The sequence below is a fragment of the Musca autumnalis genome, unplaced genomic scaffold (genome assembly GCF_047663935.1).
Source record: "Musca autumnalis isolate F117 unplaced genomic scaffold, ASM4766393v1 scaffold_2, whole genome shotgun sequence".
Taxonomy (NCBI): Eukaryota; Metazoa; Arthropoda; class Insecta; order Diptera; family Muscidae; genus Musca; species Musca autumnalis.
The window spans coordinates 161,256,195-161,282,086 of record NW_027411755.1 but is presented as its reverse complement, the minus strand read 5'-3'; the positions used below and the strand labels follow the sequence as shown (position 1 = coordinate 161,282,086).

At 35.6% G+C, this 25,892-nt stretch overlaps 1 protein-coding gene across 1 annotated transcript in view; it reads left to right on the top strand.

Annotated features, from left to right (window-relative positions):
* LOC141394798 (uncharacterized) overlaps positions 1-25,892 on the top strand; it is a 161,178-nt gene that overhangs the window by 4,269 nt on the left and 131,017 nt on the right. The window contains exon 2 of the mRNA XM_073969692.1: positions 9,108-9,256. The gene's annotated coding sequence lies outside the window, so the exon portion shown is untranslated. The remainder of the gene's footprint in view (positions 1-9,107; positions 9,257-25,892) is intronic.

The following is a 25,892-nucleotide window of genomic DNA, read 5'->3' as shown; positions in this document are numbered from 1 at the left end:
GGCAATGCTTTGCCATTGCGCTGATATGTTATCGGGATGAGGAGGGCTTTGATTAAGCAATTGGGCTAGTTGAGTGGAATATGCTGTGGCTATCTGTTGTGATTGCAGCTTACCGATGTCTAACTTTCGTGTTGTGTCTGTTCGTACTTTGTTAGCTACGTTTAAGCGGGTGCGTACCTTTGCTGCAACAAGGTAGTGGTCCGAATCAATGTTTGCGCCTCGGAACGATCGTACATCCAACACGCTCGATGAATGTCTTCCATCTATCACAACATGATCAATTTGGTTTCTTGTTTTCTGATCTGGAGACAGCCAGGTGCCCTTATGAATATCGAGATGATTAAATCTGGTACTGCTAACTACCATGTTTTTTGCAGCTGCAAAGTCTATCAGTCTCATACCATTGTCAGATGTTTCACTGTGGAGACTGAATTTCCCGACTGTTGGGCCAAAGATATTCTCCTTTCCAATTTTGGCATTAAAATCGCCTAGAATGATTTTAATGTCATGGGCAGGGCAACGGTCATATGTTTCTTCTAAGCGCTCGTAAAATATATCTTTGGTCTGTTCATCCTTTTCTTCAGTGGGAGCATGAGCGCAGATAAAGCTGATGTTGAAGAATTTAGCTTTTATTCGAATTGCAGCAAGTCTTTCATTCACTGGAGTGAAGCTGGATACAAGATGTTTTAGTCTCCGACTAACTACGAATCCACAACCAAACTCATGCTTTACGTCATGGCAGCTATAATACAGTGCGTCACCTTTAGGTGTTGTTGTGACGCCTTTCCCAATCCATCGTATTTCCTGTATGGCAGTAATATCGGTCTTGTACTTTTCAAGTACGTCTGCCAATGCGAAGACTGCACCTTCTCTATAAAGAGTGCGAACATTCCAGGTGCAGATTCGCAGATCATGGTCCTTAAAACGTTTGCGGGGTTCGTCAACTTTAGAGGGGTTTGTTTTTCTTTTCTTTCGTTTTTTCATAGTAGGCTGTTTTTTCTAGGGGAGGGTTACTAACCCGACGCCCAAACCCAAGTTTTTAACGTTCTTATGGGTGAACGCGCGGCACATGTTAGCTCACTACCTTTAACGGGTGTTAAAGGCAGTTCCCCAGGTGACACCACGGGGAGGTCAGTGTCCACTTGGGATGAAAGAGGGACCAAGATAAATCCTGGGCTTTGCCATGTTAAAACCGGTCAGGACCGTTCCTTGGTATCTTCCATCCCCTACGTCACCCAGCTTTACACAGTGGTTTTAGAAAATAGAGGAGAGGACGAAGACGAACTGAAAAATCATCATTTTGTACTAAAAAATATAATGAATAAAGCCGACATTTATGAAAAAAATAACAAGTAAAAAAGTATCAGTCGGCTTTGTCGACAGAGATACGAGTATACCCTCAGTCTATATGAATTGAAACTTTCATCTACGGACAGATCGAATGTATTTAGGGTCTTTTCAGAATTTTGTGGTCTTTTTTGAACATTTGAACTTATAGACAAAAATGCGGATTAGGATTAAAGTTCAAAAGTGTTGCGGAGGAAGTACTTGAAGGAATGGACCGACGTATAACATTTGGACTAGTATGCCAGGAAGCACGAACTTGTCCACGCAAAACATAATATCGCCGTAAACAGGACCACAACGAATAGCATCGGCATACATTTTCAAAGGATCTTCGAAGAGACCCTAAACTGCACTTAAACAAAAGTGTTGAACTTTTGCAGGGGAGGTAACTTAAGGAGAGGACAAATATGGACCATTTTAGAAGTTAATCTAAATTTGGACAAAATATTGGATGATCTAAAGTTTGGACCAAATTGGTTACGCCTTCAAGAAAGTGTATCGTGCATACCTTTTTGGTGACATTTTTTAAATTTTGAGAGGAAGTACTTCAAGTTGAGGACAGGTATTGCCCATCTTCGAACTGAAACTAAGTTTGGACAAAATATGACGAAGGCCAAATTTCGGACCATATCGGTTGACCAGATCGAGTGCTATAGTGCGCTCTAGCCACTACACATGGTGCCATAAGGGTTTTTTTTCAGGCTATTTTTTCAGGAAGTATGGGTTTGCCCCTGATGAAACTTGTGCCGTCGCGACGGCATACGACGCGTCGTATGTGGGGGCAGTGAATACAAGGTGCTACAACAAAAATCAAAGCGATTCGAGAGCTGATCCTAAACTGAACTTTTCTGAAATTTTGTTTGGAGGTACCCGAAGGAGTAGACCGACTGAATCCATATTGGAAACTCATCTAAGTCTGGTAGAAATTTCAGGATGTGCAAAGTATGGACTAAATCGGTTACTCCCTTCAAGAGTTATCGTCCGCACAAATTTTTCGAACATTTTCGAACTTTTGTGGGGAAGATACCCGAAGGAGTGGACCGATATGGCCCATTTTCGAACTTAAACTAAGCTTGGGCAAAATATTACTATACCCAAACTTTGGTTAGAATGGGTTGATCCGTTCGAGAGTCATCGTGCGCAGCAGCCAGCGTGACAGGCAGACATACGGACAGACAACGGACGTTGCTAAATCGACTCCAAATTGTCTAAAACCAATTTCGTCCAAACATACTTGGGGTCTAAAACCATTACAGAGCACATTTTCCCCGTATGAATGTGTATAAACCCTCGGTCAGACCGAATAAAAACGTCCACCACGAAAGGCTAAACTACTTATTACTATGTAATAAGTACCGTGGAACAAAACGTGAGAGAGTTGTGTGTTCAACGCTCACCGCCGGCAAATAATTACCATAATATGGAGGGTATAACTAAATTTGTCATTCCGTTTGTAACACATCGAAATATTCATTAGAGACCGTATAAATTATATACATATATTCTTTATCAGTGTAAAATTCTAAGTCGATATAACCTTGTCCGTCTGTCCGTCCGTCTGTTGAAATCAATATACGGATCGCAATGGTTAAGATAGAGCTTTGTAATTTGGTATAGAAGTGTGTATTACTACTGGGATGTTTGGTATTACAAATGGGCTATATCGGTCCACGTTTTGATGTAGCCTCCATATAACGGTACCTCCCGATGTTTGGTATTTTGAAGGTTGTGGCCACAATAATCCACCGAAATGGCTGAAATTTGGTATTAAGTCTTCATTTGGGGTACTAAATTCTTCGTACGGAATTTGTCGGTATACGTCTATGCCTTCATATAGCCCCCATAAAACTGTACCTCCTGATTTTCGGTATTTTCAAGGTTGTGGCCACAATAATCCACCGAAATGACTGAAATTTGGTATTTAGGCTTCATGTGGGTTGAGGTTGTATATATACCCAGAAGAGAATTATCAGTATAGGTCTACGTTTTCGTATAGCCCGCATAAAAACGTACTTAGTCCTATTTGGGACAAAACAACTTTCTCCCCGAAATTTGTCAGTATAGGACCACGTTTCGATATAACCCACATATAACGGTACCTCCCGATTTTCGGTATTTTGAAATTCGTAGCCATATTATCTCATTGCAATGACTGAAATTTGGTATTTAGTCTTTTTAATGGGTAAACAACTTTGGGGGTATTAATCTTTCCACCAGAAATTGGTCCGTATGGGTCAACGATTTGATATAGCCCCCACAGATTGATAACTCCCGATTTTCAGTAAATTGAAGGTTTTACTCGCATTATCCTAAAGAATATGTAAAATTCGGTATGTTGTCTTCGTTTGGGATATACACCATTTCTGCAAAGAGTTATCGGTAAAAGTCCACGTTTTAATATAGCCCTTATATAATAGGTACCTCCCATTTCCACAGAAATGGGTAAATGCGGTATTAAGTCTTCGTTGGGGATATACAGAATTCCTGTCAGGAATTTTTAGTATAGGACTCTGTATTGATGTAACCCCAGATAATGTACTTCCCGATTTTCGGGATTTTGGAGTTTTAGCCACATTATCTAACCGAAATGGCTGATTTGGTGCTACAACATTTTCCAACTGAGAGTGGTCGGTGAAGATCCACGTTTTGATATAGCCCCCGTATAACGTACCACCCGATTTCCGTTATTGATGGTTTTAGCCCCATTATCCTATCGAAATGGTCGAATGGTTTGGCATATACTATTCGACACGGGTATAAAACATGAGTAAAGAGGCACGTTTTAATATCTGCGTTTGAAGAGATATTGCGGGTTCAAAAAAAATTTGTAGAAAACCTCCATGCAGAAAAGTATCAACATAGATTAATATTTTGGTATATACGCCTGATTTTACATACTTGCAGTTTGTGCGCGCATCGTCCAAATGGAATGACTGTAACATGTTATTTGCGATTTTGAATTGTTATTTAAGAGAAAGTGATATTCTCCAGTTAGCATATTTCACTTCTAGGAATAAGCCTTGACGTGGTGCAGAATTTAGTACTTTCATAAACAATCCTGAATGCACGTACGCACAGTGGCACAGTGTGTAAAGTGTTTGACCATAAATCAGAACTTCGCATGATATAATCCAGCAGAGAGCAAAATAAAATTGGAGTGTTTTGAAATTGAAAATAAACTCACCTCAGCTGCTCTAGAAATAGGACATATCGCACATTTACTTAAAGAGTGGCATAACTCTAAAAATCGTTTTTCCTTTTTTTCTGTGGCCTCTACTTTATCTTGTCTCAAATTTTCATGTTGATATCTCAAAAAGTCATCGAGTTACAGCCCATTTAATAGAAGTTTGGCATAAATCAACAAACAAGTTTTTGAGGTTATGAAGCACAAAAACATTTTAAATAATGATTGATTTTGAACAGAAATTTAGCACTGATAGCTGACTATCTCTATGCAAAAGATGGTCCAAGTAGTTACTGTTTGTGTAATAATCTCTATACCCTACACCACAATGTGGTGAGGGTATTATAAGTTGGTTTTTGCTAAAAAGTTTGTAACGCATCGAATTAATGGTCGTAGACCCATCCCTATATATGAGTAAAGGACAAACAAATTTAGTTTCCATGAAGCCAAGGTTTACACTATTATAATACGCGAAATATTCTAGTTTACCTCTAACAATGTCTATTACTAGATCAAATTAAGGTTTTTGAACAAAGCTCATAAATTTAGCAAACAATTTAATCTTCCTTCGTGGCATGGGAGCAGTATCCGAGTTATCCCAAAAATACTGTGTGATGCTACATCTACGGTTCTTGATGGATTTTATTGAAATAGGTTTAGATCGTATTTTTTCACGGTTGATAGTGAAATCGGATGCGCATAAAATGTGTATGCAATTTGTGCAAATTATAAGTGTTATAGATTTTTATTGCACACTAAACTGTAGACGATGCTACATCGCAGCCGCCAAAGTAAATCTTCGTAAATGTGTACAAATTCAAAAAGAAGAATTCGCTGTATTGTTAAACCGCATGCGCATCAAGTGATTTTGAGGATTCCTCGATTTACAGGCATTTCAAAATTAACATTACCCGATACAGTTTTATTTCAAGATTATACCCCATTTAAAGGAACCCAAAAATTTATTTGAAAGTCTTCCATATCTTCCGCAAGATGTAAGCGTGTATTCGGGAAGTGATTACAGTAATAAATGTACGCTTTTGCGTGAAATTTATCTAAAATAGATGAATAACTCCGACCTATTTTTCCAAAATTTTCTTCAACTAACTCACAAAATAGATTTGAAAAAATTCTGCAGTCCAACAATAAAAAACGCCAACAACGATTTGAAAAAAAATTTTTCCTTACAAACAATTTACAACATTTCTCAAAATATATTTTTAGTTTCTGCTATAATATGCGAATCGGTAAACAGATGTGTATAGTTTTACATTCATTTGAATTCTCGCGATGTTTAGACTACGTACATATTTATTAAATATTTATAAGATGCATAAACAGCTTGAATTTTACTAAAACATGTTGCAAACTATTATTTTTTTTAATTCTTTCTTATTTTACGCGAAAATTTAAAACTTTTTTACAAAGGCTTTGGGACCAAAGTAATCATATAGTACGTAGGAAACCATTAATTAACAGTGTTTCTTAATATAATGAGTAGCGTTTCTTTAAGATTTGTTTTCATATTATCAGAATTGTATCTCGAACCGATTTGAGAATGGGAATTTTTTCTCAATCCATGTATCAAAAATCTTTTTTTTGAATTTAATTTTTTTTCGATGGAAAACTAAACAATTTTTGCCTTTTCCTCATATACCAAAATGAATGTCTCGACGAGCTGAGTCACAATTTGAACAGATCGTCACCAAAGGGAAAGAAGCCTATTGATTTTGATGTTTGCCGGATAATATTCAGGGATCAAAATGGGCTAAAGAACTTTATTGGAGAAATATTAATGTTTCCTTAAAGCGAATATCTCAGTTTCTATAAGGGTATACCAAAAGCAAAACCTGACATTGAAAGTAGATAATATCACCTTTCTAATTATGTAAATGATTGTCGTAGGTGGTCAAACAAGGATGATATCACAATACTCGCTAATAAAACACCACATTTGCATTTTTGCGATTTTAATTATAATGACGAATATCACAGCTTTGATTGGGGTTCAAAAGGCAAAGCCTGACTATAAAAGTAGAAAATCCCATCTTTACAATGATGCACAATAGGTTGGCGTAGGTAAACAACGGAGATATCGTAATAGTTGGTAATACGTCCAAATTTTCCATTTTGTTAGTGGTCGCAATGTGGACTGATATTCAACGTTTTATTCTTATGCGAATATCTACGCTTTTAGTAGTCGTATCCCAAAAGGAAAGCCCGTCAATGGGTTAAAAAAAATTAAGTTTCATTGTTTAATTTATAAATGCACTTAAAACTAGAAAATAATGTGTCGCTTAGCCTCCTCATAATGGAATCTCTCAAATAAAACGCTTGCAGTTTAATTTTGCCAACATTTTTAATTTAAATGCAAGAGTTTTATTTGAGAGATTCCATCGTGAGGAAAGAGGCTAAGCGACAAATTATTTTCTAGTTTTAAGTGCATTTATAAATTAAACACTGAAACTTAATTTTTTTTAATTACTTTTTAATTTAAACTTTTTAGTAAATACATTTTTTGACCACACCAAATTACAGTTAATTTATGCCGAAAATGTAGATAAAAACTTTGAATTGCCTGAAATCGAGTGGTACCGTTATATGGGGGCTACACCAAAATCTGACCATGTCCACAATTTTTGGTGGAGGAGTTTCTGTACAATTGGTAACTCCAAATGCCAAGTTACAGACAATTCGGACTAAAAATGAAGACGAAATCCTCAAAACACCTGAAATCGAGTGGTACCGCTATATTGGGGTTATAGGAAAAATGGACCCATATTGGTTTTGGCTTCAATTCATGTATTGTCATCCAAATCTGAAAAGTGTGCAAAGTTTCAGTTCGATTGGTCAACTGCCACTGTGTTAAAAATGAGTTACTAGATTTGAACTAAACGGACACCAAAGCAAGTTAAATAAAACACTGTAAAAACAGACTTGGATTGACATTTTTTTTTGAATCTTGTACCAAAAATCATTGATACAGCATCAAAATTTTTTTTGGAATTTTTTAAAATGGAAAACTCAATTTCGACGATACAAATATTTTTTCAGGGAAGAAATTCGTACTTCCTGAGAAAATGGCCCGGAAGCTATAAAAACACCTAAGACCACCATGTGTAGTGGCCGGTGCTCACGAAAGTTTCAACCGCATTATGTGAGTTGATTCAAACTTTGTGTATCGTAATATTTCTACCAATCTTAGATCAAGTTCGAAGCAATGTTATAGCGGTCCAGGCCACTTCAAAAGTTCCCCCCATAAAGTCGACATTTTGTTTGCATAACCCACAGGACTTCTGACTGCCTTGTCCCCCGCTGTTTCTTTTCCCCGTAAGGATAAACAGCAGTCGGTAAAATGAAAAACTTTTGCTTTTCCCTTCCAATGTTACTTAATTATCGAAATTTCCAAATCACTGTGCCTTCTATTTCAAATACAAAGCAGCAAATTAAGCAAATAAGCAATTATAAAGTCTAAAGTCTATTTGTTTCGAAATTCATATCACTTGAATGCCAGCTATATTGCAGTTGTTTGCCTGCCTGTGGTCGTTCTTAGCAATCTATCTCACTTTTTGCTATATTTCAAATCTCATTCATATTTTTCCATCTTTAGAGGATATTTATTGCGAAACTTAATGTTTGATTTGTGTTGGTTAAAAACAATATATCCTCGGTATGAACGATATCGTTTCGTATCATGCAGATGTTTTGTTTTGCAAAAAGCAATTGCCAATTGCTTTAGTGGTTACGTTCGTTCATACTTCCAGTCAAAGTTGAATAAAATATAAATCTGATGAGGTATGAAATCAATGAATGTGTGGCAAATATGCCGTCAACAAAGATACTACTAAAACAAACAAAGGTTATAATGTACAAACGGCAGCAATAGTAGAAAGAAAAAGGAAACTTTTTTTCAAATTATGATAAACATAAACAAAAAGTTAGTGTTTTTGGATTTCTGATGTTGCAGCAGAGTGAAAGGTGAAAAAGGAATATTGTGGGCTTGTATTAAAGAAACAAAGCGTGACTAAAAAAGATAACCTAATTAGGATAATTAGTGTTTCCAGTTAATTGGATAAAGTTAACAATTAAGTTTGTGGGGCATAAAGAGACTAACTTCTAAGCAGGGACGACTAGTAGTATGTTTTCCCGAAGTTTCGGTATTTTGATGGCTTTAAGAAGATAGTTCATAAAATCAATGCCTTTTGCATTGAATACTTTTTAAAGGAATTAAAAATAGCCCTGTGGCCTAGTTTGATCATTTGCAGGATATACGAAGCTAATTACATTTTACTTGCTGTACCCTCTACTCCTATTATGGAGGTGGAGGATCAAAAACATCCCCCTTACTTTCACAAAGAAATGTTAAGAAGATTTTTCATAACAAAAACAGTTTTACTTTATCGCCATTGAAGGTATTTTCCTACACATATATTTCCCCCCTAGAGCTTTGCAAAATTCAGCAGATAATTTCAAAGAGATATTATAATGAACTCTTTCACCACAATTGCATAATTTGTTGCTCATTATGAATTCATTTGTTCTTCTAACACTTTTGTTTTGTTGTTTTTCCTTACAGCTACTATTAATGTTATTGCATTGATGGTTATACAGGTATCCAATGCCTAACGAATTGGGATGAATGTTGGTCGGGTCGCTGTCAAAATGGTGGTACCTGTGTAGATGGTGTGGCCTACTACAATTGTACATGCCCAGATGGTTTTTCCGGTAAGTATAAGAATTTTAGGTGTTTTAATTAAAAGAATACTTTAGGAATATGGAAAGGCATTCCAAACAGCCAACAGTCAGCCAACAGAACAACATTCAAACACAAATATTTACCACCAAACAATTTCTGTATTTCAAACATGGAAAAATGCCATCATAAAAATTGTTGTGAAAATTCCGCAAATGCCGGTTATGGTCAATTTCAACAAAATGACTCGAAGTATAAACGAATAAGCAAATACTGGGACTTTCCACTAATAATCGATTTTTATGTATATGTACTTAATTGAAATAGAGAGTGTCCTACTTCGTTTGTTTGGGAATTGTAAAACATGATAATGTCATAGCTACACAAATATTCGATGTTTGTTGTATCATTGTCAAACATCACTGGAGGAACTTGGAACATTTATTTATCGTGTTATTTGCAATGAATTGATAATGGTGTACGAAAGTAAGAGGAAACAAATTACTTAGTTTTGAAGTTGTTCGACCTTTTAACGAATTGATAAATAAAGTTTTTATTTGAGCTTGAGGTCATAAGTTTATTTTTATTTGTTCTTTATTCCAATATTTCGCAATTATAAAATTGCATCTTCAGGGAAGATCTACAAAAACAATAATAATGTTTGTTACTTAATAGATTATATCACAGCATATTGTAAAGATAAACACAAAAAACATACACATGAGTTCGCTTACAATTTACGTAAAAATATTTAAGTCAAGTTTTACTTAGAACTAATGTAGTTTCACTACCATTGTCGAATGTAAATATTGCACTAAATGTTTCTACGATTGCACGATCTCTTTTGTGTCAAATGACGGTAGCAATATGCTGCGTTGTCAGTATCGCTCTTGTAGTTTATCTTCTTGTTGGCTGGTAAGCTGTTAATATGTAACATTTCTAATGTTAATCTCCTGTTATAATTACTCTCTGATTGAAGTATGTGAACACTCTCAAAATTTGGCAAGTGGTTATTAGACTTGCAGTGGTCTGCAAGTGCTGTTTTTTGGATTGTGTTTCTATGCCTAAGTTTTATGTCAGATCTATGGGCAGATAATCTAGTTTTAAGTTTGTTCTTCGTGGTACCGACATACATTTTTCCACATTTTTCTTCTTCATTACCATCGCATTCAATCCGGTATACAATATTGTGTTTATCGAGTTTTGCCACTTTATTCTTGGTTTGGCTAAAAAGACGTTTTAAAGTGTTGGTTGGCTTAGATGCTACGTTGTATTTATTCTTGTCGTAAAAATCAGCATGTTGAAATCTTTCTGATATACCAGGAATGTATATCATGCTTTTGTAAGTTTTCTCAATATTCTCTTTTGGTTTTTGTATTGTAGAATTGTTAATTAAATGTTCGATTAATCTTTTGGGAAAACAATTTTTTGATAATATGTCCTTGATTTTTACGATATTGTCATTATGGAATTTCTTGTCACTTATGCTTAGAACTCTATTGATGAGGTTTCGTCCAGTGTTGATGATCATCTGCTTCGGGTGTTTCGAGAAAAAATTTATGATGCGTCCCGAAGCTGTTGGTTTTTGGTACCAATTGATTTCCAATTTGTTATTTATTCTCGTTATAATTGTGTCTAGATATGGAATGGATCCTCCTGTCTCTTCTTCCATTGTGAATTTTATATTGCGATTAAAATTGTTAAGTGTCTCCAGTGTGTGATTTATTGCATCTTCGTCCAGAATTAAAAATAAATCATCTACATACTTTGTCAATATTACAGGCTTCGTCAAAAGTTTTTCCAAACAGGTGTCAAGTAGTTTCTCCATAACTATATCCGCAACGATAGGAGAAGCCGGTGAACCCATTGGTAGTCCTTTTCTCTGTTTGTATATGTTGTTCTCATATTGGAAATATCTATTGTCTTTTATACAAAATTTAAGAATATCAAAAAATATGTTCTTTGGCATATTAGTGTATTCTTGTATATGTTCCCACTTTTCTTCTATTATTGATATTCCAAGGTCCACAGGTATGCTGGGAAATAGGGAAACGACATCAAATGACACCATTCTCTCATTATCCTTAATCGTCAAGTTTTTGATCCTATCTCTAAATTGCACTGAGTCTATTACATTATATCGGGAATTCTTAGTCAAGTTCTTTAAAATATTTACTATGTATTTACACAATTTTATAGATGGAGAGTTCACCGATGAGCATATCGGTCTCAGTGGATAATCCTCTTTATGGATTTTCGGTAACCCATATAATCTCGGTGCTATAGCCACGTCCGTTTTTAGTGTCTTTCTTTCCATTGAAGAGATTACTTTATTTGTATATAACTCTTCCACGAATTCATTATTTTTCTTACTTAAGCTAGTTGTGGGATCTTTATTTATTCTTTGGTATGTCATCATGTCTGACAAAATGACATCCATTCTATGTTTGTATTCGTCTTTCCTCATTGCCACTGTCACGTTACCTTTATCAGCCTTCAAAATCAAAATATCTTTATTTTGTCTTAGGAATTTTTTAGTTTGTTCCACTGTTCTGTTAACAAACTTATCTCTGTGACTCTCTTTCATTTTATTGAGATGTGTGTCCAGCATTGTTGTTAGCTTTGTTCTCAATAATTCCTGTTGTTCTTTGTCATAGTTCGTTTGTATGATGTCGTCTCCATCTGCTATGAACTTAAAGAGAGGGAAATCTGATTTACCTGTGGGCAATCCGAACTTCTCTCCTAGCGACAACAACCATTTTACGTCTTGGGGGAATTCTGTGTTGGTTTTGTTTATAAACCAATTGTCGTTGTATGTAATATTGAGTTCTTTGATTTGTTTCTCCCTAAGTTTGTCGAACTTTCTTTTTTGTACATTCTTATTTTTGTTGTGTATTATGGTTGTGATCTTATTTTCGTTGTTATAGATGTCATTTAGTTGTTCTTGTGGTAATTCTCCTTTGAGTGTTTCACCTATCTTTTCTATTTCTTCATTGTTGTATTTAATGTGTTCATGTTTTTGTTGTATTATTAAATTAAGAATTTTGTTTTGAAATGTTTCAATATGTCGTTTTAGCAAATCAAGAATGTGATGGTTATTTGAAGTTGTGAATATTTTGTATATGTTTTTCATTGTATTTTTTATAAAATCAGGAATGATTCCATGATTACGGCAGCGTATTAAGAACGTCAAAGACGTTTTTAGTTTGGTGTTCTTTACCTTCAAATTTGTATATTTGTTGATTCGTTGTCTGGAGTTATTTCTTTTTGGAAACAAATTACAAAACAAAATTTTTGAAAAATTTCATCTCTCATTGGTATTGAATGACATAAAAAGTTATTGGCGAGTTGTTGAGCATTTTAAATAAAACTTTATTGGGTGTGTGTGTGTGTATATTTAGTACATACATTTTTGGAACATATTTTTCAAAAAACTATTTAAAATTTAGTTTAATAAAATATTAACATAAACAAAACAAGTAAGCTAAGGTTATAGTCGAACGGGGCCGACCATGTGATACCCTACACCACTACCCCTGGGAATTAGCTTTCAGCAAATCAAAATTCCTTTTTGGATCAAATATACTTATTGTAAGAAATAACTTTGTGGATTCTGCCACCTTATCAAGCTTAAATAATAATATAACAAGTAAAAAAGTATCAGTCAGCTTTGCCGACAGAGATATCGCTCATTTACCCAAAGAGTGACACATTTCAAAAAATCGAGTTTCGAGAAAAACGCGTTTTAAGTTGACGATTGAAATTTGACTTCCCAACTTAAAAAGATTATTGCACAAAAACTAAAATAACTGCATGGACCATATTTCTTAAACAGCTTACCAGATATCACTGCTAAATTTCTATGCAAGATCAAGCATGATTTGAAGTGTTTTAGTGCTTCATAAACTCAAAAAACTTTTTTGTTGCATAATGCCAAACTCGTAGTAAATGAGCTGTAACTCGTAGAGTTTTAGAGATATCAACATGAAAATTTGACACAAGATAAAAAAGAATTCGCAGAAAAAATAGAAATTGCAATCTCAGAAAACGCATTTTTTGAGTTATGCCACTCTTTGAGTAAATGAGCGATATACCCTCAGCCTGTGTATATTGAAAAAATTGTTTTCCCAAAAAACCTTTGTATTTAGGCGGTTTAAAAAAAACAAAAATGTTGATTCGGAGTAAAGATCAAAAGTTTTGCGGAGGCGACACGTAAAGGAATGTATCGACATTGGAAGGAATGGATCACCATTATAAAAGTGGATCTCCATATGGTGCCAGAGGCGGTTTTTACTACCTTCGAGCTGTTTGCTCAAAAATTATGGAATCGCCCCTGAAAAAATTTTACCATCGTAATTGAGGCAGCGAATGCAAGTTGCTTCAACAAAAATCAAAGTGATTCGATTGCAGGTCTTAAAGTCAACTTACCCGAAATCTTGTGTGGGAGGTACCGGATGGAGTGGACAAATATAGTCCATATTTGAACCTGATCTATATCTGGTAGATATATTAGAATATGTAAAGTATGGACCGATTCGGCCACTCCCTTCAAGAGTTACTGTACGAAACAATTTCTCCGAACATTTTTGAACTTTTGTGGGGCAGGTACCTGAAGGAGTGGACCGATATGGCTTATCTTCGAACTTAAACTGTGTTTGTACAAAATATTACTAAGGCCAAATTTTGAACCGAATCGGCAGGTCCGTTCGAGAGTTATCTTGCGCTCCAACCACCTCACACGGTGTCATGGAGTTTTTTTTTGCAACTTTCAGGCTATTTACTCAGGAAGTGTGGACTTGCCCCTGATGAAACTTGTACCGTCGTATGGGGGGCAGTGAATACAACTTGCTAAAGCAAAAATCAAAGCGAATCGCGAGCAGGTCATAAACTGAACTTATCCCAAATTTTGTGTGGGAGGTACCCGAAGTAGTGGACCGATTGATTCCATATTGAAACCTCATCTAAGTCTGGTAAACATTTCACGATTTGCAAAGTATGGATCAAATCGCTGACTCCCTTCAAGAGTTATCGTACGTAAAAATTTTCCGAACATTTCGAACTTTTGTGGGGGAGGTACCGGAAGGAGTGGACCGATATAATCCATCTTCGAACTTAAACTAAGTTTGGACAAAATATTACGAAAGCCAAATTTTAGATCGAATCGGTTGATCCGTTCGAGAGTTATCGTGCGTTCCAGCCAGTCAGACAGACGGACTTACGTTGCTCAATCGACTCCAAATTGTCTGAAACACATATCGTCCAAACATACTTAGGTCTAAAACCATTATTTCGATGAGGCACATTTTGCCGTATGAAAGTGTATATACCCTCGTTAGCATAAATGCTGAGGGTATAAAAATTGTTCCACAAACATCCCAGAAGAGACGGAGAGTGCACCCTGATTCTTATTAGTCAATGATATGGGACCTACTGTTTATCGCCGAGTCCGAACGGCGTGTCCCAAGACACCACTTGTAGAGAAGTTTTACATGGTTAATATACTCATTAAATGTCGCCAATATTACAGAGGGGTATTTTGCCACCGTTAAAAATTTGATGTGTAGAAAATCCAGGTCAGGCCACATCAAATTTTCAACGGTGGCAAAATACCCTCTGTAATGTTGGCGACATTTCCTGAGTATTTCAGCCATATAATACTTCTCTGAAGGTTGTGTTTTAGGACTCGCCGTTCGCGCTCGGTGATAAACAGCAGGTCCCATGAATCGGGCTCCGTTGTCCATACTGGGATGTTTGTGGAACAATTATAGGCCGTTTATATATAACAAGGTTAACCCAGTGGGTCTGGGTTTCAAATGTCATTTCCATTGTATATACTTCAAACAAATCCTCATAAAGAAGGTTAACCCTGCAAAAAACTATAATATAAACGCCGTATTATATTTTATACATTTCTAATAAATATTCCTTAATTGGAAAATTTATATTGTTTAGCCCCTTCTGCTACATATTTAAATTACTTTGAATATTACGTTTCTTTTTGGAATACACCTAATATAAATAAATATATAAGCCCGACATAAGACACCGAATAAATGTTGAAAAAAGGTAGCGAAGCTTCCCCATACGCTAGGAATCCACGTAATTTGTATGATAAAGACAATTTGTTGAATGATAGGAAGATGCGGTTCTCTACACAAAACCCATTATATATTAGGCAGTAGGCCCGTTATTTAACAGACACATCATTGCAATATGCATCAGGGGAAAAGTCAGTAATTCTTTTTTCATATATAGGCTACTATGCCGGTATATGCCCTCTAGGAATTAAAATATGGACCAAAAATCTTTTTTTCTATTTTTCATACAGAAGTAATGGTCCATTTCACCCGCTAACTAATATCAGATTATCATATAAAATTTTAGGCAACTTCTTCGACCTAAACTCTTACCTCGTGCAAAATTTCGTGACTGATTACCATACAAAACAAATAACTGGGTATATTAGGCTGTAACTCTGTTATCTTATCATGTACACCAACACACTTGACATCAATAGAAAGGTTAAGCGTTTCTCTTCAAAGTATAGCTCACCTGCCCGGAATGTCTCTTCCAGGAATAAAGATATAAGGTGGATATTGACATTTTTCACAATTTTCACACAAAAGTTGTGGTCCAGTCAACCATCTAGATATTATCTGATCGCCATCTCTAATTGCAAGTTTCTTCTTTATAATATACTTTTACCTTTTTTATACCCTCCACCATAGTATGGAGGGTATATTAAGTTTGTTTTTCCGTTTGTAACGCATTGAAATACTCATTTGCGACCCTATAAAGTATATATATTCTTGATCAGGGTAAAATTCTGAGTCGATCTGTGCACGTCCGTCCGTCCGTCCGTCCGTCTGTGGTAATCACTCTAGCATCCACAAAAATGGAGATAGAACGCTGAAATTTTGGGAAAATGCGTCTTTTGTTTGCAGGCAGGTCAAGTTCGATGATGGGCTATATCGGTCTACGTTTTGGTATAGCCCCCATATAACGGTACCCCCCGATTTACGGTATTTTGACGTTTTTAGCTACATTACCGACCGATTAAGCTATAATTTGACATTTAGGGTTCTTAAGTGTCAATAAATTTATATAACAAAAGTTGTGGACATAGGTCCACGTTTTGGTATAGCCCCCATATAACGGTACCCCCGGATTTACGGTATTTTTACGTTTTTAGTTACATTTTCAGACCGATTTAGCTATAATTTAACATTTAGGGTTGTTAAGTGGCAATAAACTTATATAACAAAAGTTGTGGACATAGGTCCACGTTTTGGTATAGCCCCCATATAACGGTACCCCCCGATTTACGGTATTTTGACGTTTTTAGCTACATTTTCAGACCGATTTAGATATAATTTGACATATAGGGCTCTTACGTGTCAATAAACTTATATAACAAAAGTTTTTGACATAGGTCCACGTTTGGTATACCCCCCATATAACGGTACCCCCCGATTTACGGTATTTTGACGTTTTTAGCTACATTTTCAGACCCATTTAGCTATAAATTGACATTTAGGGTTCCTAAGTATCAATTAAGTTATATTAAAAAAGTTTTTGACATAGGTCCACGTTTTGGTATAGCCCCCATATAACGGTATCCCCCGATTTACGGTATTGTGACGTTTTTACCTACATTTTCAGACCGATTTAGCTATAAGTTGACATTTAGGGCTCTTAAGTGTCAATAAACTTATATAACAAAAGTTTTTGACATAGCTCCACGTTTTGGTATAGCCCCCATATAACGGTACCCCCCGATTTACGGTATTTTGACGTTTTAGCTATATTTTCAGACTAATGTAGCTATAATTTGACATCTAGGGTTCTTAAATGTCAATAAACTTATATAACAAAACTTGTGGACATAGGTCCACGTTTTGGTATAGCCCCCATATAACAGTGACCCCGATTTACGGTATTTTGACGTTTTTAGCTACATTTTCAGACCGATTTAGCTATAAATTGACATTTAGTGTTCTTAAATGTCAATAAACTTTTATAACTAGTGGACATAGGTCCATGTTTTGGAATAGCCCCCAACCCATTTAAGTCACATTTCTAGACAGAATTAGATATAATTTGATATTTAGGGTTCTTAGTGACCAAAAAACTTATATTCGAAAAAATTATGAACATAGGTCCATGTTTACAAGTTTTAACCGAATTATCTGTAATTTGAACATTTGACATTTGAAATTCTAAGTGGTTACCACACCGCTCCACCAAAAATTTTCAAGAAAGGTCGATGTATTGATAAAGCCCCCATATAAAAATACCTCCCGATTTTCAGTAATTTGATAATTTTAGCTACAATATTAAACCGAACTAGCAGTAATTTGACATTTGAACTTCTTTGTAGTCACAATACTTCTCCATCAAAAATTGTCAATATAGGTCCATGTTCGGATATAGCTCCCATATAACGGTACCTCCCAATTTTCAGTAATTTGGCAATTTTAGCTAACTGAAATTTGACATTTGAAGGTTGTAGTGGTCACCACACATCTGCATCAACAATTTTCAACATAGCCCCAATATTTTACTTAAAATTTTTAACCGAACGTAGGTCCATGTTTTGGTATAGCCCCCAAAACAAACCTCCCGATTTTCCGTACCTTAGCTTTATTTTTCGACGAACTTTCCGTAATTTGAAATTTAAAAGCCAACAAAAATTGTTCATTTAAGTTCATATTAGTATAGCCCACATATCTCCGAACTAGCTGGTAATGACATTTGAAGTTCCCACGTTATGTACTGATTTTCGGTATTTTGAGGATTCTAGCTACAATTTTTAACCGAATTAGAAGTTATTTGACATTAAAGGCTCCCATCAAAAACTGTCAAAATAGGTCCATGTTTTATTATAACCGGTATCTCCCAATTTCTAGCCCTCCAAAATTTGTCAACATATGTACATAGCTAGATATAGGCACCATAAAAATGAAGCATTTTATGTACATTATCTGACATGTTAACGTACCCACTTAAAGTTGGGGACAAGAATCAAAACTAATTATTCCATTTTAGTTCAGAATATTTTATGGTGGAGGGTATGAAAAGTTCGGCCCGGCCGAACTTAACGCTTTTTTACTTGTTAAATTTCGCGTTGATCGGACTATTATTGCGATCTACAGAGCCGCTACAAAATTGGATAAATATTATGTTTTTGGTCCATTTCACCCGCTAAATATTTCACTGATGACAATAAAAATAGGGATGTATTCTGGTCTGAACCCGACCTCCATACAAAATTTCGTGACGATCAATCCATAATTGCGGCCTGGAGTTTGGTTACAATTTATAATGGTCAGACGTAGGGACGGACATACACAAAATCGCTTTATCTCGTCGAGATATGAAGTTTGGTATACCACATTGGGGGTCTCCGACGAATATTTCGCGGTGTTACATGCATTTTTACCAAAACAAACTTATAATACCCTTTCCACATAGTGGTGTAGGGTATAATGAAATGAGAGATGTCTCCCTTGTCCCTTCTGGGATGTTTTGTGGAACAATTATATAACTAGCAAATAAAAGAAAACAAACACTGAAAACTTTATTTGAAAACTAGCAGACCCCGGTCCGCGTTGCTGACCCATCGTAATGAGTTTTAATGACAACTTTTAATGGACTTTATACTTGACAATTCAAAAATAGATATTTTCCACCTCACTACTTCGGTGCATTGTCAAACCGAGGAGGATTTTAAATTTACCCACAGATTTTAATTTCTAAACCGATACATTCGTAATTATTTTAAATAATAGTATGCAACTTGCTGACACAGACATATGATGTTCCTGTAAATATTTATTAACAATAACTAGACAGCGGAATTCAATGCAAATGCATATATGGTTGGGATGGTCGTAGAGAAAATCTGATTAGACAGAAACTCGTTTTATCGCAAAATAAAACGAATTAAGCCCAGAAATGTTTGCATATCGCGATAATTTTGACATATTTGCATAAAATGAGCATATGCAAAACCATATGCAACAATGTTATAATGATTTGTGGTCTAAATATCCCAATTTGGTATTAAGTCTTTGTTAGGGGTATGAAACTTTACACCTGAAATTTGTCGCATAGCTCCGCGTCTTCATATAGCCCCCATAGAACGGTACCTCTGATTTTCGGTATTTTGAAGGTTGTGACCTCAATATCCCACCGAAATGATTGAAATTTGGCATTTAGTCTTCGATGAGGGTATAACACTTTCCATCTGAAATGTGTCAGTATAGGTCCACGTCTTCATATAGCTCCCATAGAACGGTACCTTCCGATTTTCGGTATTTTGAAAGTTGTAGCCTCAATATCCCAACGATATAACTGAAATTTGGTATTTAGTTTTCTTTGGGGGTATAAAACTTTCCACCTGAAATTTTTCGGTATAGGTCCACGTCTTCATATAGCCCCCATAGAACCATACCTCCGGACTTTGGGTATTTTTTAAGTTGTGTCTTCAATATACCACCGAAATGACTGAAATTTGTCAAAAAAAAAACTTTCCTCCAGAAATTTCTCGGTGTAGGTCTACGTCTTCATATAGTCCCCAGTAGGGATACGCAGTGAAAGGCAATAACCGGTTTTTCAATTATTCGGTTTTAGTCGAAAACTTAAAACTCGATTTTCGGTCTTCCGACTTTTTGAAAATGTTCCTATAGTCGACTTTCGGGTTTTTGTTACAAACCGAAAATCGATTATAATCGAATATAATCGACCATTTTCTTTGGTGCGATCCCCTGGTGAACAGCTGAGCCGACTATAAATAAGCTAATTTTTGGTGAACAAAAAAAGACGACAAATTGTAATGGTAAAAAAGTTGTATATATATTTTGGACTAAATCTATGAATATTCTTTTTCTTGCAGGATAAAAACACAGCATTCTTTGCTATATATGATGGTCATGGCGGTGCTGAAGTCTCAACATATTGTGCTGATAAATTACCCAACTTTTTGAAGGAAAAAATGGTGGGCATAAGTTGAATAGTGATGCATTAGATGATGATGAAAATTTGGCAGAATTCACGTAGAAGGTAGTCTACCATTGGACGAGGTGTTGGAAAAGTACAAGGGTCTTCCCTCTATGCAAGTATCAATCCTGTAAAGAAATTAAAAGACAGTAGCAGTAGACCGAAGCCACAGTAACCTTGTATGCGCGTTAGACGAGCGGCAGCTGTAATTGCCGATGCTGTGAATAGAACTGGATAGCTGGATCCATATTCTAAACCAGACGGTTCATCTACATCCAAAGCGGCATTAGCAGCTCTTCAAAGTGAGTATTATGCCCAAGAATAGTCACGAAAACAACCAGTTGGCTCTTTTCGTTTGTTGTTGTCTTCTTCACAAACATTTCTTTTGAAAATCTGCAAAATAATATATTCTCCTAATATTAATTTCTTTTTACATTATTTTCCCAATTGCAGATGAAGGCTGCCCCATCATCCTCATCGGAATCCAATAAAACGAAAACCGAAGAGGATTCAGCAGCGGTAGCGCAGGAAAACAAACAATGCTACGACAAATGTAGCTGAAATGGAAAAGCTAACGAATTGCAGGAATCATCTGCCGTTAAGGAAAATGAACAGAATGCCAGTGTATATTCTACAGAAACCAAAACAGTGCTCACTAAGCACTGGAATACTCATCGGAAGAAGAAGAGGGTTTGGGCGATGAGGATACCACAGAAAATGAGGATGCAGAACACGAAGCGCATTTGGCAAAATGACAATTTTGTGAAGATATGTTTGAGAACCCGGCAAAGATAGTGGCTGCACTGCTATTGTTGGTTTATTTCAAATATTAAACCTAGCTGAGATGATTCACAGTGAAATGTTGTCAAAAATATTCCTTCTAGAAATGAAATAAAGAATTTCATCAAAGAAATTGTGAAATATTTTTGTGTTTTTTCGGTAAAATTGATAAGGATATTTTGTTGATATAATGTATACAGAGATTTTATAGTAAAATTTGGAGAATATTTTTTTCTCTAACGTCATTCCCCTAAACCTATGTTGTGTAGGACAATTTTGCATAGAATCAGATGAAGATTTACAGTTTTTTAATCATGGCCAAATAAGGTCATCCAATAACTATGTTTTTTTGTTCAATTTCAAACTACGACAATATATTTTGACAGGAAATTGAGGTACTAGGTTGTCTTTTTGGAAAACCTTCTAGTTGGATCAAGGTTTTAATGTATACTGGGACCTACAGTAAAATTTTGTGACAAATAATTTTGTAGAATATTTTGAATTACGCAAGGATTATTTTTTATAAAAATACTAGCCGGCCCGGTCCACGTTGCTGGCACTTGAAACAGTTTTATGTTACCTTTTCTTAAGTAAATTATATTCAAAAAATAAGGTCCAAAGGCAACTTAAGGGTCGACTGTGTCGTCCTTGCACCTTCTTATAATGTATACCTGGTGAAGCTATAGCTATCGATATGTTGCCTTCAAATCTAAAGACTTGCTTTCCAATAAGACCAAAGCTTCGTTATGCATAACATCTGGTATTTCCATTGATTTGTAACATATTTCAGAAATTGGGAGTGGTCGGGTCTTACGGCTAAAATATGTACCCAAGGTTGGGGAAACGGACACGTTCGTAAGTTTATATAGCCTATTTCCACCACCACCACCTGTAAATCATCTGAAAATGACATGGAAATCGGTTCAGAAGTTTTGCAGATATAACGTATTTAAAAAATGTGCGTGCTAAAAGGGTTTTATAATAAAGTGGCCATGGTCGGGTCTTTAATCCCTAAATAAGTACCTAGGGTCGGAGATTCAACCACCGTTGTCTCGCAAATTTATTTTCTAAGCCATACATTAGTAAGTTTTGCAAAGACAGAGTTTTAATAAAACAGGGCAAAGGGGAGGTAACCCGCCCGGGGTCATCCCTATCCATTCTCTGAAATTTTCAAAAAAATCGGTTTAGTAGTTTTGGATATATAAGATATTTAAAAAGTGGGCGTGGTTTGGGCCCAAAAGGGTACATAGTGTCGGAGACACAACCACCATTGTCCCCAAATTATTTTTCTCTCCGATACGTTCTTCAGTTTTGTTAAAATATCGTTTTCAAAAAAATAGGTCATGGGGGAGGTTCCCAGCCCCCTCCGAAATTCAACACAATATATAACCTATTTTCACCACGGGTCCTCCCAGAAGATTCTCTGAAATTTTCAAGAAAATCAGTTAAGCAGCTTTTGATATATAAGCTATTTAAAAAAGTGGTCGTGGTCGGGTCTTTAGGCCCCACATCAGTACCTAGGGTCGGAGACACAACAACCATTGTCTCGCAAATTAATTTTCTTTTCGATACGTTCGTTAATTTTGTTAAAATAGCGCTTTTAAAAAATAGGGCATGGGGGAGGTTCCCGCCCCCTCCGAAATTCAGCAAAATATATATCCGATTTTCACCACGGGTCCTCCCAGTAGATTGTCTGAAATTTTCAGGAAAATCGGTTTAGTAGCAGTTTTTAATATATAAGCTATATAAAAAATGGGTGTGGTCGGGTCTTTAGGCTCCAAATTAGTACCTAGGATCAGAGAAACAACAACCGTTGTCTCGCAAATTAATTTTCTCTCCGATACGTTCGTTAGTTTTGCTAAAATAGCGTTTATAAAAAATAGGGCATAGGGGAGGTACACCGCCCTCTCCGAAATGCTAAAAACATATAGCCTATTTTCACCACCGGTGTTCCCTGTACATTCTCTGAAATTTTCAAGAAAATCGGTTCAGCCGTTTATGAGTCTATACGGAACATACAAACACACTAACATACTAACATACACACATTGTCTTTTATATATAAGATAGCCGACCCGGTCCACGTTGCTGGCCCTTGAAACAGTTTTATGTTACCTTTTCTTAAGACAAATATAATTTTCTTGCATCGCTAATTAGTCGGGAACTGCAAGTGACTACAAATAAAAAATCTTCAGAAATGTTGGTGTCGATATGCAAGTTTAAAATACCGCCAAGAAGTGATGACTTGAGGTATGCATTTATTTCATCTGCTAGAATACAATAACTGGAACTGTTTGTCTGAAAACTAAACGCGGATTGCTTCTTCAATCCTTCAAGGAACGATCTAAAACTTTTAGAGAATTTTTATGTGCCATCGTACATTCGTTCCAGATGATAACTTCTATTTAATATTGTATGTGTGGCCTTCATTCAAATGAATGTCCAGCGGCAACTTAAGGGCCCACTGCACAGTGGTCCCACTTGTATGGAAAGGTGCGACAAAAATATTTATAATCGTCGGATCAATCTGATTTTTTTCAGTATATGCTAAAAATAAGTCAAAAATACTTTAGCCAAAAAATCATCAATATGGGTCCACTTTCCTATAGCCCTCATGTAGCGGTATCACCCGATTTTAGGTATTTTGAAGCTTTTATCTACATTTTCGGCACTAATTGGCTGTACTTTGGTATTTGGGGTTCCCAATGGTCACAAACCTTCTGCGCCAAAAATTGTGGTCTTAGGTCCAGGTTTCGGTAGAGCACTCATATTACGTTACCTCCCTATTCCAGTTATTTTGAGGTTTTTATCTACAGGAGTTCTTACTGGTCAAAAAACGTCTTTGACTGGCATCGTGGACACGAAAGGAAACAAATTATTCCATTTGAGGTTAGAATATTTCATTTCGGTCGCACCGTACTTTACATTTTTACTTTTTTTCATATTATATGTAGCAACATACATATATCAAAATTATACACATGTAAAAAAATACACTCATAAGTAGATCCCAAAACAAAAATGTCTAAATCTTTAAAGAAAACAAGTAAGCAAAGGCTATAGTCGTACGGGGCCGACCATGTGATACCCTACACCACAACCTGTAGGAGCTATGTGCAACCGCCTTGCACGCTGAATGTCCGGGTTCGATCCCCATCAAATTGTCAATGGTGGCAAAATACCCCTTAGTAATGTTTGTGGAAAAATATATAAATTATACATTTCTAAAAATAATAGCCCCTCCTGCTACATCTCCAAATTGTCTTTGAATATCAGGTTCCTTTTTAGAATACATCTAAAATAAATAAATAAATATATATACCATGCAATTTGGTATATTTGATAATTGGGAAAATTGCGAGTTTAGTGAAGATCTATCGTCCAAAATTGTACACTTGTATCTCGCCTATGCACAGTGTCCGATTTTCCAAAAAACTGGCCAAAAATCGAAAAAAAATTTATCAATTTACACTAAAAAGGTCAGATATTGTTTATATGATCCCAGTGCGTGTAGTTATGAAAAAATATATACATTTCTTGTTTAATAAGTGGGTATAAAAGCAGGTCGAAGTGACCCTATTTGGAATTTTATTTATTTTTTTAATATTTAAGTTGTTTATAAATCTATGATAATATGCAAAATAAACAACGGTTATTAAATATTTTCTTTCTGTAATCAAAAGTTATGTGAGACGTATTTAAGATGTTCAGTGTCGCCAATGAATTGTGCGTTCTTTAATAATCAATTTTCAAAATAAATTATAACATTGTTGTGAGTAAGATCGAGTTGGGCCGTGTAATTTATCATTTCATAAAAACGGAAGGGTTTTTACCAATTTCCATCGAAACATCCTACACATATTTGCACATTTTTTTTTTATGTGATATTTTGTCTTGCAGGTATATACAGATTTTCTTTCATTCAGAATGTCAGAATATAGTATAGGGTCACTTTCTGGCGTTTGGGCATAATTTAGAGTTTTGATATATTTTAAGACCTATAGTAAAAGTTTATGGCGAACAAATTTCTAGAATATTTTGGTCTGATCCGACCACATTTTATAGGAGATTTTAAAGATTTGTGGAAAAAGGGACCAAAAGGACCCCTTTTATGACTCGCACGAGGGTTAGTTTTTTGAGACAAATATTCCTTGCATTCTTGTCAGTAAAGTTGCCAAAGACATTATACACCTACAAGTGATCTTAACTCAAATATTTTCAAAACTGTAGAAATTGTGGAAGCTTGCAACCACATTTTTGTTTCTTGGTCTTTTGTCAAAATTGATACGGACATTTCCTTGGTATGTAATGCAAATAGAGATTTCATTTCTTTGGTGACTTTTAGTGAAATTTAGCTGAGAACATTTTTGTCTTTGACCCCATTCTTCTAAAATGATGCTTTGTATGACAATTTTGCCAAAACTTTTATGAAGTACGACATTAAATGTTTTTCTAATTTGCATATTTCTGGAGTTAAGGTAAGATATAGAGTTTTGGTGTATTCTAGGACCTATAGTAAAAATTGATGGCGAAGAAATTTGTAGAATATTTTGATCCGATAGGATCACATTTTATAAGAGGAGGGACCAAAAAGACCCCTTCAGTGACCGCCTGAGGGTTAAATAATATCAAAAATGTAATCAGCGGCCCAAAAAACTTAAGAACCAAAGGTTAGGTCAAAATCCATTCGTTTTTAGAGTTTTGGCCAGGTTTTTCGGAAAATTGGACACTTCGAAATTGTGGGCATCTATTGTGATATCTAAAATATATGTATACCGGTAGATATAACTAACAATGAATAGAAATTCAAAAATGTTGCATGCAAGCAAATTTATAAATCCCAAAATTATTCATATTCAATTACACAACAAAGAATATAGTATAAGT